Raw genomic sequence first — 13,416 nt, 5'->3', positions numbered from 1 at the left:
CGGAATAAAACTAGCGTTTAATTAGTCAAGCACAAAACCTAAAACAACTAGGCTCACCTATGTGCACCAACAACTTTTACTAAGCAAGGTAAACAACTAAGTGATAGCAAGATATATAACAAGAGACAATATGGCTATCAGAATGTAAAGTGCTCGGGTAAGAGATAACCGAGGCACACAGAGACGACAAAGTATCCCAAACTTCACACCCTTGTGGATGCTAATCTCTGTTTGAAGCGGTGTGGAGGCATAATGCTCCCCAAGAAGCCACTAGGGCTACCGTAATCTCCTCACACCCTCATACAATGCAAGATGCCGTAATTCCACTAAGGGACCCGTGAGTGCGGTTACCAAACCCGTACAAATGGAAAACCTTGGGGACGGTCACCGAACCAGTACACTTTGGCAACCCTTGGGGGCGGTCACCGAAAACCATACACTTTGGCAACCCTTGGGGGTGGTCGCCGCAACCCATACAAATTTCTCGGGGCAACATCAAGAGCCTAATTGGAGACCCCGACGCTTGACCAAAGCTTTGCACCACAATGATTGAGCTCCAAGGCACCACCAACCGTCTAGGGAGCCAAAACACCCAAGAGGAAAAAGCTCTAGGGTACCAAGAACCCATGAGTAATAAGCTTCTCAACTTTTCACTTCCACGTATCACCATGAAGAACTCAAACCGATGAAACTAATGCAATGGCAAGAACACACGAAGTGGTCACGTCCCTCACACTCAAATCCCTCCACAACAACAAAAGCTATGGAGGAATATAAGAGCAAGAACAAGGAGCTCACAAAGAACTCCAAGATCTAGATCCAAGGGGTTCCCCTCAGATTGATGAGAAAGTGGTTCATGGGAAAGTGGATCTAGATCTCCTCTCTCTTTTCCCTCAAGAACTAGCAAGAATTGTTGGAGGTATTGAGATATAGCAAGCTCGAAGAAGGTCAACAATGGGGGGGGGGGATACGAGCTCAATGGGGAAGAAGAACCCCTTTTATAGGAACGGGGAAATCCAACCGTTACCCCCTCAACCTGCACACAACCGGTACTGCCGCTTGGGAGACAGAGCGAGCCACACAACACAATGATATGAGGCCAAGATGCGGTAGTGCCGCCGGAGCAGTACTACAGCTCCCCTCAACAGTACTACCGCTGGGCTTGCAGTGCAGCAGCCCGCGAACGTAGAGCAGAAGGAGGGACGAAGGCAGTTCCGCCTAAGTGGTAATACCGCTTCCCAGAATGGTACTATCGCAGATAAGGTGTAGTACCACTTCCTACTACCGATCTTAGTCCACTAAGGTTTCCAGCCCAGAAGGAAGGGCGGTAGTGGCGCAGTAGTAACATGCGGTACTATCGCTCAGTAGGGGTACTACCGCGCCGTTCTACCGACCAGAAACCGTTTAGTACGACATGAAAAATGTCAAGACACTGAAGCTAGCAGTACGACACGCCGCACTGGGCAAGGGCACTACTGCTTCCTAGAGTGGTACAACCGCAAATAAGAGGTAGTACAGCTGCCTTGCGAGGTATTGTGATACTTGTGATCTGCGTTGGGTTTTCCGTGAAGAGGAACGGGTAATTGCAGCACAATACCGTAAGTATTTCCCTCAGTTAAGAAACCAAGGTTTATCGAACCAATAGTAATATCAATCCTCAACTATCTTTAGTGGCTACACACAAAAGAGGAAACAACTTGCACCCAACGCGGGGAAGAGGGTTGTCAATCCCCTTGATCCTGTTATTTGCAAGCAAATGAGGTGTGTAGATAACTGTAGACAATTATAAATTGAAAAATAAAATAAAAGGAAAATAAGAACAACAAGGTAAAGATAAGTTTTGTGAATATATAAGTGAATAGACCTGGCTCCATAGAGTTCGCTAGTGGCATCTCTCATGAAAGCAACATATGATGGGTAAACAAATTATTGTTGGGCAATTGACAGAAAAGTGTCTAGTTATCCGATTTTCACGGCGATGATCATTTGTATATAGGCATCACGTCTATAAGCAAATAGGTCGACTCCTTCCTGCACGTACTACTATTACTCCACTTTAAGAGCGCTTCTATGCTTGCCTCTCTACGTATTAAGTTCATGACAAGTAGGATAATGCTTGGAGAACGATGACATGATGTAGACAAAGTAAACTCTAACAGTATGAATAAACCCCATCATTTTATCCTTGTACCCTTCTATCATTGGGATATAGAAACCCATCAGGTTGAACCCACTACAACGCAACCCTCTCACTAAAGAAATATCAAGCTAATTGGCCAAAGTAATTCAATAGATCGGAGAGATTTCCGAAGCTATGCTGATCATGCAATTAAGAATCGTAATAATTTTAGAAAAGACTCAAATACTTTTCATGAATAATGTGAACATAAACCCAAAATTCATCGGATCCCAACAAGTGCACCATACATAAGTATCACATCGGATAGATCAAAGCAAAGATGCGATAATCATTGTATTGAATATCAAGAGAGAGAGAGAGAGAGAGAGAGAGAGATAGCCATCTAGGTACTAACTATGGACCCATAGGTCTATGGTTAACTACTCACACATCATCATGACGGCAACAAGGTTGATGAAGAGGCCCTCCATGATTGATCCCCCTCCAGCAGGGTGCCGCAACGGAGCTCCAGATGGGACCGTCGTGGAAAAGAGACTTGCGGTGGCGGAAAAAGTGTTTTGTGATGCTTCTTAGGGTTTTTGGAATATATCTAAATTTATAGACGAGAGAATGAAGGTAGAGGGCCCACCGAGGATGGACAAGCCATAAGGGCGCACGACCCCCTAGCTGCGCCGTGTTGTCTTGTGCCTCTCTCATGTGGTCTCTAGTCTTCTCCCGAGGCTTCTAGGTTTTCTTTTGGTACAGGAAAAATCATAATTTTTTTTGGAGCAATTGGACTTCATTTGGTATTGTAAACCTGAAAATTAAAAAATAGCACGTAGAAAACAACAAGTGACACTAGGCACCGGGTCAATAGGATAGTGCTAAAAAATAATATAAATTGGTAAATTATTACTCAAAAAGTATCCAATAATGATAATATAATAGCATGGAACGATAAAATATTATAGATACGTTGGAGACGTATCAAGCATCCCCTAGCTTAATTCTACTCGTCCTCGAGTAGGTAATTGATAAAAACAGAATTTTTTGATGTGACATGCTACCCAATATGTAATATTTTTCACGTATGCTCATTGAGCAACAATGAATTAACAAACATCAATGTATTAATATTTATAAGCAAAAGCAACAAAATCATTAGTCTTTCAAAGTATATGATCCTAAAAGAATGTTTACCCCAATTCATCTTACCATATTAACAAGGCATGGCTCTGTCTTCACCACATTAATACAAATGTCAAGAACCATAGTGTCCAATTCAGGCAATTGGGTCGTACTTTTTCAAGTATGCATCAACTTTTTATTCTTCACGCAATACATGAGCGTGAACCATGGACATAACATAAAGGTGGAATAGAATATGGTGGTAGATATGAAGTGGTAAAAAGTGGAGAAGATAGTCTCACATCAACTAGGCGTACCGATGGTCTATGGAGATTCCCATCAGAAGATGTTAATGCAAGGAGTAGGGATTGACATGCAAATGATGCACTAGACCTATAAGTGTATGAAAGCTCAACTGAAGCTAAGTGGGGTGTGCATCCAACTTGCTTTCTCATGAAGACCTCGGGCATTTGACGAAGTCCGTCATTGGAATGTACAAGCCAAGTTTATAATAATGAAAAAGTGATTCCCACTAGCATATGAAAATGACATATCATGAGACTATCTATATGGATAATAAGGTGCCACTTTGAGGCACAAGTGTGGTAAAGGGTAGTAGCAAAGTCCTTTCTAACTTTTTCTCTCATTATTTTATCTTTTTGTTTATGGTGGGATCATTTGGCCTCCCTCATTTTTATTTCCTCACCGGAACAATGCTCGAATAATGATGATCATAACACTTATATTTACTTACAACTCAATGAGAACTCGATATAAAGAACTATGAAGCAATATGACTCAATATAAATGCCTCTGGCAGTGTACCACGATGTGCAATGATCTAGTGTGACATGTATCAACAATATAATGAGCGGTGGCTTTTCCACAAATGATATGTTAGCTCTATATGATCATGCAAAGCAATATGATGATGAACGAACTAGTTATATGATGTAACGATGGAATTTTCTTGGCAATATATCTCAGAATGGCTACGGAAATGCTATGATAGCTAGGTATGGTGGCTGTTTTGAGGAAGACATATGAAGGCTTATGTGTGACAAAGTGTATCATGCCATGGGGTTTGGATGCACCGACGAAGTTTTCACCGATCCTCAAGGTGACAATGGGCAATGCACGGTACCGAAGAGGGTAGCAAAATATGAGGAGGTGAGATTACATATTTCCATGGTTTCACATTAGTCATGAAGAACTCATATACTTATTGCAAAGTATTATTAGTTATATCACAAATCAAAGCACTACTCACATGCCCCGAGGGAGGGGGTTGGGAGGAGTTAACCATCGTGCGCCTCCGACCCGAACAATACTAGGATTTTAACGAGGAATAGAAATGCTCACACATCCCCACCATGCCTTTTTCATATTGAGATAAACAGGAAATTCACACCTCTTAATCCTGATACTTCTACAAATCAACAATGATGCACTCACACCTTTTTCATATTACCACATCAATATCATTAACCCACAATTTCTCTTTATGTGCTAGCTACATGATGGTTTTGATTATCACTCATTGAATACCTATTATTTTTGAACTAACCTTATGACACATGCAAATTACCATTACCATTCATTAACTCTTAAAAAATATAAGTGAATAACGAGAGTGCAAATATCTCTATAAAATTTATACGCCACTGTGCTCAAAAAGATATAAGTGAAGTACTTGAGCAACTGCCTAGCTCAAAAGGTATAAGTGAATTACATAGAGTATTCTAACAAATCATGATGAAGGTGTCTCTCTCTAAAATAGATGTGTCCATAAAATTAAGATTGTGGCAAACTAAAAAAGGCGAACTAAAGAAAATGACGCTCCAAGCGAAACTCATATCATGTGACGAATAAAAATGTAGCTCCAAGTGACATACCAATGGATTGAGACAGAAGAGGGGATTCCTTTCGGGGCATCCCCAAGTTTAGACGCTTGAGTCTTCCTACAATATTGCCTTGGGGTGCCTTGGGCATCCCCAAGCTTAGACTCTTGCCGCTCCTTATTGCTTTGTCCATCGCGACAACACCCAAAACTTCAAAACCTCAATCACACAAAACTTAATAAAATTTTATGATATCAGTTAGTACAAGCAACATACCAAATACCTTAGGTACTGTCGTAAATTGATTCAATTTTCATTATTGCATAATAGGTACTGTATTCTAACTTCTCCATGGCTTATACCCCCCGATACAATCCATATCATCATCAAAACAAGCAAACTGTGCAAGCAAAAACAGAATAGTCTGCAATGATCTGTAAATAACCTATACTTCTGTAACTCCAAAAAATTCAACAAAATTAGGAAGATATGAGGCATTTGTACAGAAATACTGTGTAAAAAATCAGCTTAAAAGACGTTCCAGTAAAATCAGATAAAATCTTCACTGGACGTCAATGTTTCTGTTTTTGCACCGTATCAATTCTACTTATCATACAAGTCATGCCAAAGGCTTTACTTGGCACAAACACTAATTTAAAAATAATACACTATCATTACAGAGGCAATAATCATGTCATCACACCAAACAGAAAGTAAAAAGCAAAAATTAAGATAACTATTGGGTTGCCTCCCAACAAGCGCTATTGTTTTATGCCCTTAGCTAGGCATAATGCATATGATCAAGTGTTATTATCTTTTTGAGGACGACTCGTGATGTTATAATAATATTCCTTCCTTTCAGTAGCAAGTTTTATAATTGGTGAACAAAAGTAATTGAAAGGACTGAATTTCACAACACAAGTATCCGTGAGGCCTAGGGCTGGGCATTCAGTTTATATGGTTAATACAGTTCGGTGTATTCGGTTCTTTATAGTTTCGGTTTTGGAGAAATAGAAACCCAAATGCTCACTCAAAATTTAGAAACCAAACCATATTAACCATAATATATCGGTTCAGTTTGTTCGATTAACCGAAAAACCAAAATTCATGCACTTGTCAGTATAAGTGTAATGATTTAAGAGCATCTCCAACAGCCGCGCTATACAAGCGCCGCGCCGTCAAAAAGGCTGTATTTAGCGCGCACGCGACGCGGCGGTAGCTCCAGCGGGCGCGCAAAAACGGCGCGCGCGCCATTTCCAATTGAGCGCGCTAGCCGAAACGCAATCCCGCGCCCATTATTTGCTGCGCCGGCTCCCGCACGCGTGACTCTCCCGCGCTCGCTCCTGCTTTCTTCTGCGCTCTCTCCTGCTCTCTCATGCGCTGGCTGTGCACTCTCTGAGCTTGCTCTGCACTCTCGCGACCGCCCCCGTCCGACCGCGCCGCCGCCCCCATCCGACCGCGCCACCGCCGCCGCTCGCGCCACCGTTCGGCGCTGCCCCGGCCTATCCCCGAGCCGCCGTCGCCGCCCGCGCCCGCCGGCGCTTCCCCGGCCTGTCTCCGCTGCGGCCACCGCCCGCGCCCCCCGTTTAGGCGCTTCCCCGGCCTCCCCGCGCCGCCGCACTTCCGCCCCACCCCTCCTAGTCCGGCCGGCCCTTGCGCGCCTCCGACGTCCGAGGAACAGCGCCCGAACGCTCGCTGCCGCGCCGCGCCCGCAAGGTGTTCGACAAAACGCCTACAAGGTATGTATTGCTTCAAATTTATGAATTTGGTGCATGTTTTGAATTGTAGTTTTTTATAGTATAGTATTGAACATTGTAGATGAGTTCGTCGTATGATTCTTCCGAAGAAGAATTTGATATGGAAGAGGAGGAGGATCTTGCAATGATCATAGCTATGCATATCAATAAAAAACCAAAGCACGGTGGTTCGGTTATGGGTCGGGAAATTTTTTGGAGAGATAGGATTGATGCCCATAACAGATTGATGAAGAACTATTTCGTGGAGAATCCCACATACCCGGAGTCGTATTTTCGTCGCCGGTTTAGGATGAGCACAGACTTGTTCAAGCGCATTGCAGAGAAACTAGCGAGCCAGGACCAGTTTTTCCAGCAAAGGAGGAATGCCGCCGGAGAGCATGGCATGGACGACAAAGAGCATGTTTTGATTGCATTATTTGTATTGTATTGTTCATGAACTATTGGTTGTGTTTATTGCATTATTTGTTGTACTGAACGAGAAACTATTTGTTTGAGTTGTAATAACTATTTATTGTTGATTTATTTTGTTTGTTTGATCGTTTTTCTCACTTTTTTTTGAAATGTATATGTGGTTTGTGCCTGCTGCGCGCGCTGCATTATAGCGCGGCTATTGGAGCCAGCTCCTATCCCTGTGCTAAACCAGTAGGCGCGCGCGCTGTAAAAGCATTTTTTGGGCGCGGCGCGAAGCGCGGCTGTTGGAGATGCTCTAAGAGCACTGATTTGGATTGTATAAAATGCAAAAAAAATAATCACAAGATCTAGCAACCTTAATATTATTCTATGGTTTATCCGTTCAAGCAAACTAGTAAACATAATTAAGTAAAAAAATACATGGAATGTGAAATGTATTATGTACGGAGAAATACGTGTTGCCTCCAAACTGTTGCACTTTTGGAAACAAGGTATTACATGGGGTATAGTGCATATCGGTTTGTTCGGTCTATTCAGTTTCTGAGCACTGAAAATCAAATAAGAACAAAACACCTAATAACGTTAAATTTCCCACCGAACAAAAAATCGAACCACCAAATAAACCGATAAATCGATTAATATGGTTCAGTTCGGTTTTCGGTTTTTCGGTTTTCGGTTTTATAGTGCCCACCCCTAGTGAGGTCTACCTCGGGAGGAACATGAGGCTTTTCTTTAGGTTTTTCATAAGTGATAGCCAACTCCTCATTGTACAGGTTCCGAGAGGTATTTTCTTAATTCTATCTCAAGCTCATAACTCAATCCAAGTTTTGGTATAGCAAATTGATCATTGTGTTTAGAAATCTTATCAACCAAGACATTAAGTGGAACCTTCTTTCTAAGATTTTCAAGATGAGCAATATAGTCCATGGATCTTAGTTTTCTTATTTCTTCCATATCATAAAGAATCCCCTCTATAGGTGGACACTCACCGTTAACCCTATAGTGAGCAAATATATCTCTAGCCTCTTGCATCATATTATGAAATTCTTGTACAAGAAATATAGTGGCTAGAAGTTTGGTACAAGCTTCCTAAATATTAGAGAATTATAGAAATAACCATTGTATGAAAGGATGCATTTGCAAAAATTGTACCATAAGCAAAAATTGTCTTTCCAATCGTTATGTTGGATTGAATATTGGATTTGAGAACACTTGATGTATGTCATGCATGTGGATACCCATGGTGACAATGGGGTATTCTATTTATTCACTTGATATATGTTATGGCATCAACTTGTAGACTCCGCTGACCTTGGGGATCTATGCATAGGGGTTGATAGAAATCTTGGGATGCTCTTAGAAGTTCTTTGTGTGGGATTGAATATGATAGATCTGAAGTTGTTTGATGCACATCGCATAATTTACCCATGGATACTTGAGGTGACATTAGGGTTGATTGATATGTATCATGGGTATTATTCTAGTATGAACTCTAGATCTGTTGTGACACTTATAGGAATAGCTCAAAAGATTGATCGAAAAGAATAACTTTGAGGTAGTTATACTATCTATGCCAATTTCGTCTTATGTTCTTCGCTAGTTATGAACTTTGGCGCAATTCTTTGTTGCACGTTGAGGGATAATCATATGATTCTACTATGTTAGCATTGTTGAGAGATTGCACTAGTGAAAGTATGAACCATATGCCTTATTTGCAAGTATTTATACAACATTTTTCTCGATGTTTTACACTTGCTACCTTGTTGTTTTTATATTTTCAGATTAGAAAAACCTATATCTACCATCCATACTACACTTGTATCACCATCTCTTCGCCGAACTAGTGCACCTATACAACTTGCCATTGTATTGGGTGTGTTGGGGACACAAGAGATTTCTTTTATTTGATTGCAGGGTTGTTTGAGAGAGACCATCTTCATCCTACACCTCCCACAGAACTGTGCACTTGGAGGCCTAACAATTTCTATAAGAATAAAATTGCATAGTACACATCAAGCTCTTTTCTGGCTCCGTTGCCGGCAAGTTAAGTGCATGAAGGTATATGTTTAGATATTGCAATTAAATCTTTTAGTTTATTGCTTACCACTAGTTTAATTTTATAAAATAAAACTACAAAAATATTGGAATTTATGTTGCCTCAATTGCTTCGTCTTTATAATGTCTTTCGTGAAAAATGATGGTTCGAAAAATTGTGCTCAATTGTTAGAGGAAGAATTTGTAAAAATTCTTAATGTGAATTCCTTGGATGATGAGCATGATAGTAATAATGTTAGTATGAATTCTGTGAATATCCATGATGCTAATGATATGCAAAGTCACAAGCTTGGGGATGCTATATTTGATGAAGATGATATTTTTAGTCCCCGAAGTTTTGATGAGCAAAATTATTATGATGAAAACATGCCTCCTATTTATAATGATTATATTGATGAAAGTAGGTTTGGAAGAGTGTAAACTCTAGGAAGTAGTGATCCCACTATTTTGGAGGGTGTTGAATCTTTTCATAATGATCAAAGTGGATTTGGAAAGGTCATGAATTTATTTAGTGATGAGTCCACTATTTTGGAAGAGGTTTCAATTGACTATGACAAGAAAGTTGCTATCTATGACTATTATTGTGATGACATGTATTCTATACAGAATAATGATAAACATGAAACTTGTCATACTGATTTTAGTTTTCATTTGGATTATATCAATCAAGTATCTCATGATAGTTATTTTGTTGAGTTTGCTCCCACTACTTTGAATGAGAAGAAAATTGCTTATGTGGAGAGTAATGAAAATTTTATGCTTGTGGATCATGAATATAATTCTTTATGTGATAGTTATATTGTTGAATTCCTTCACGATGCTACTGAAAATTATAATGAGGGAGGAAATTATGCTTGTAGGTATTGCAATAATATCAAGTTTCCTCCCTATGTGTTCAATGTTCCAAAGTCATGCTTGTTTTGCTTTCCTATGCAAGTTGATTATTGCTATAGTTTATTTTTTACTTGCAAAATCCCTATGCATAAGAAGTGAATTAGACATAAATGTGCTTTCCATATGCTTCATGATGCTCTCATTGTGTTTCGATCTATTACTTTTATGTGAGTATCATTGAAATCATCACACCTAGCTGAAAGGCATTAAAGAAAAGCGCTTGTTGGGAGACAATTCAATATTTTTCATTTATCTTTTTCTGTGTTCACATGGTTAAGCTACTTTATTAATCATGTCTTGTGTCATTTATTTCAATAATGTGCCAAGTAAAGCGTTTGGTATAGTGTGGATACTTGCTTGTTTGATTATTTGCAAAAACAAAAACTTTTACGTCCAATGCAGAATTTCTCTGATTTTACTAGACAGTCAAAAAATTGTCAACTTTTTACACAGTTTTGGTATCCAAATTCTCCGCTCTGTCCTAATGTTTAAGAATTTTTAGAGTGAGGTAAGTATGATTTTAATTGAGAGCTTCACAGGTTGTTCTCTTCTTGACAGATTCTGTTTTGCATGCATAGTTTGCTTATTTTTAGTGTTCCATAGCTTATATTGAGTGATATAAATTATGGGAATGATATAATATAGTAGATAATATGTGAGAACATGTATGATTCTTGTCTTGACAGTACCTAAGTGAATGATCTATATTTATTATACTAACCCATCTCACGAAGTTCCGTTAAGTTTTGTGTGATTGATTTTTTCAGGTTTTCGGTGAGATGACTACATCAGGAGAATAAGGAGCAGAAAGAACCTAAGATTGGGGATGTCCAAGGCTCCCCAAAGGTAATATCGTGGGAAGAATCAAGCATCTAAGCTTGGGGATGCCCCGGAAGGCATCCCCTCTTTCGTCTCCAACATTATTGGTATATCTTACTTGGAGCTATATTTTTATTCGTCACATGATATGTGTTTTGCTTGGAGCGTCATTTTATTTTGTAGTCCTTTGTTATATGTTATTTATAATGTTGTTTTTCAATAAAAAGTTTCAAGAGTTGCCTTTAGAATGCTTGAATTGCATGTGTGATGTGTGCTGTACAAAAACAGAAACTTTTGTTGTAGTATTTGAATTATGATGTTTTACTGGAACGCGGAAAGTTTCTAAAAGTTTTACACGGTACTGCCACATAAATACTTTAGCCTGTCCTAAATTTTCATAATTTTTGGAGTTACAAAAGTACATTGTTTAAATAGATTGCTACACACTATTTTGTTTGGATAGATTGCTGCCATTGTTTTGTTATCTACTTATCCTAGAGTTCTCATAGCTTATACTGGTAGATATAAATTGCGTAAATGATAGTATACAGTACCTAATGTTTGAAAATTATTATGCAGCTTGTCTTGCCAGTACATGAAGTGTCGATTTATTCTGATGTGTACTAACCTATCTCGCAAGTTTGTATTTTGAGTTTTGTGTGGATGAAGTTTTTGAGACTTAGGAGAAACCGGGATACAAGAGGATTTAAAGAGATACAAAAGCTCAAGCTTGGGGATTCCCAAGGCACGCCAAGTAAATATTACAAGAAGTCTTTAGCCTCTAAGCTTGGGGATGCTGCACATCCCACCTCTCTTCGTCAACAACTATGAGTTAGCCTATGTTGAACCTAAGTTTTTATTTGTCCACATGATATGTCCTATTCTTGGAGTGCATTTTTGTTTAGTTTGTTGTTTTAATAAAATTCTCAATTCAAAAAATATTTATTGATAGTGAGTCCTCACATAGCTACTTAATTGTTTGAGTACTCATTGATCTTCACTTATATCTTTTGAGAGTAGTTTGATGTTTACTCTTATGCTTCACTTATATCCTAAGAGTAAATTGTGAATGAATGAAATATCATAGATATGAAATTATCAATGTACTTGATGCTTATAAGTAGTATCACATTTGGTTTAGAAAGTAAGATCTATTGAAGTTTGACAATCATCGTATTTTTCATACAAGAACTTCATGAATGACTAGTATAAGAAGGAGAACTTTCACATACAAATATATTATCTTGGATATCTTTTATGATTGTGAATACCTATTAATTATTTTCAAACTTGATCAAATAGTTGAAGTTGGACAAGGAAGACAATGTAATGGTTATGTTTGGGTATATTTGCATAGAAGTCATATTGTTATGGATCCTCCAACATGTGGTGCTTGTTTAGACCATTTTGCTAACCAAAACTTCATACTAAGTAGAAATACTATGTGTGCACCCAAATCCTTGAGCCAAGTTTCTTCCATGAGTCCACCATACATACCTATATATGGTATTTCACTACCATTCCAAGTAAATTTGCATTTACCACCTCCAAAAACCTTCAAATAAACATCTGTTTTGTGTGCTCGTACTGCTCATGGAGCGAAGGGGCAGTCATTATCTTCCATGATAAGCGGTTTATTCTCAAGATGAGTGATTATTCACTTGTCATTGCACGAGATAAGATCAAGTGAGTACATCAATCCAATACATAGAAGAAGGGGAAACATCATGGGAGCATCCTAGGTTAACATAGCCTATGATCACGATCAATATCACATCATGGGAGAGATAATTAACCATAGAGCTACTGTAGAAGACCTCAGCCCCGAGGAGGAACCACTCCCGCTTCATGGAGGGAGGAAGCAACATCGATGTAGATGAATCCGGGGGCAATTCCCCGTCCCGGCAGGGTACCAGCACAAGAATTCTGGTCCCCCGAAACTTGTTGGCGATGTCGGTAGAGATCGGAATTGCTTCTAGAGAAAAGGGTTCCAGGATCAGGGTTTCCTCCACGGGGGTAAAATAGGAGCCAAGGTAGGGCACCAGAGGGGGTGGGCCCCACCCAGGCGGCCTCCTCACGCGGCCAGGGGGCAGGCCGCTCCACCAGGGCGCCTGTAGGCCTGGTGGCCCCCCTCTGGCCCTCCTTCGGCCGTCTGGAGTCTTCTGGAATGCTGATTTTTTATATATTTTTTGTGGAATTTTTCACGCACTGTAAATATGGGTATAAACCTACAATTCACAGACATCAGCAGACAGAAACTGGCACTGGGTGCATTGAGTTAGTAGGTTAGTCCAAATATGTTGAAAAAGGTATGAAAGTGTACAAAATACATAGAAATATCACCCAAACTTGCATGGAGCAAGCATAAATTATAGATACGTTTAGGATGTAT

Source organism: Hordeum vulgare, chromosome 3H (assembly GCF_904849725.1).
Source record: "Hordeum vulgare subsp. vulgare chromosome 3H, MorexV3_pseudomolecules_assembly, whole genome shotgun sequence".
Taxonomy (NCBI): domain Eukaryota; kingdom Viridiplantae; phylum Streptophyta; class Magnoliopsida; order Poales; family Poaceae; genus Hordeum; species Hordeum vulgare.
This window is presented reverse-complemented; position numbering follows the sequence as displayed.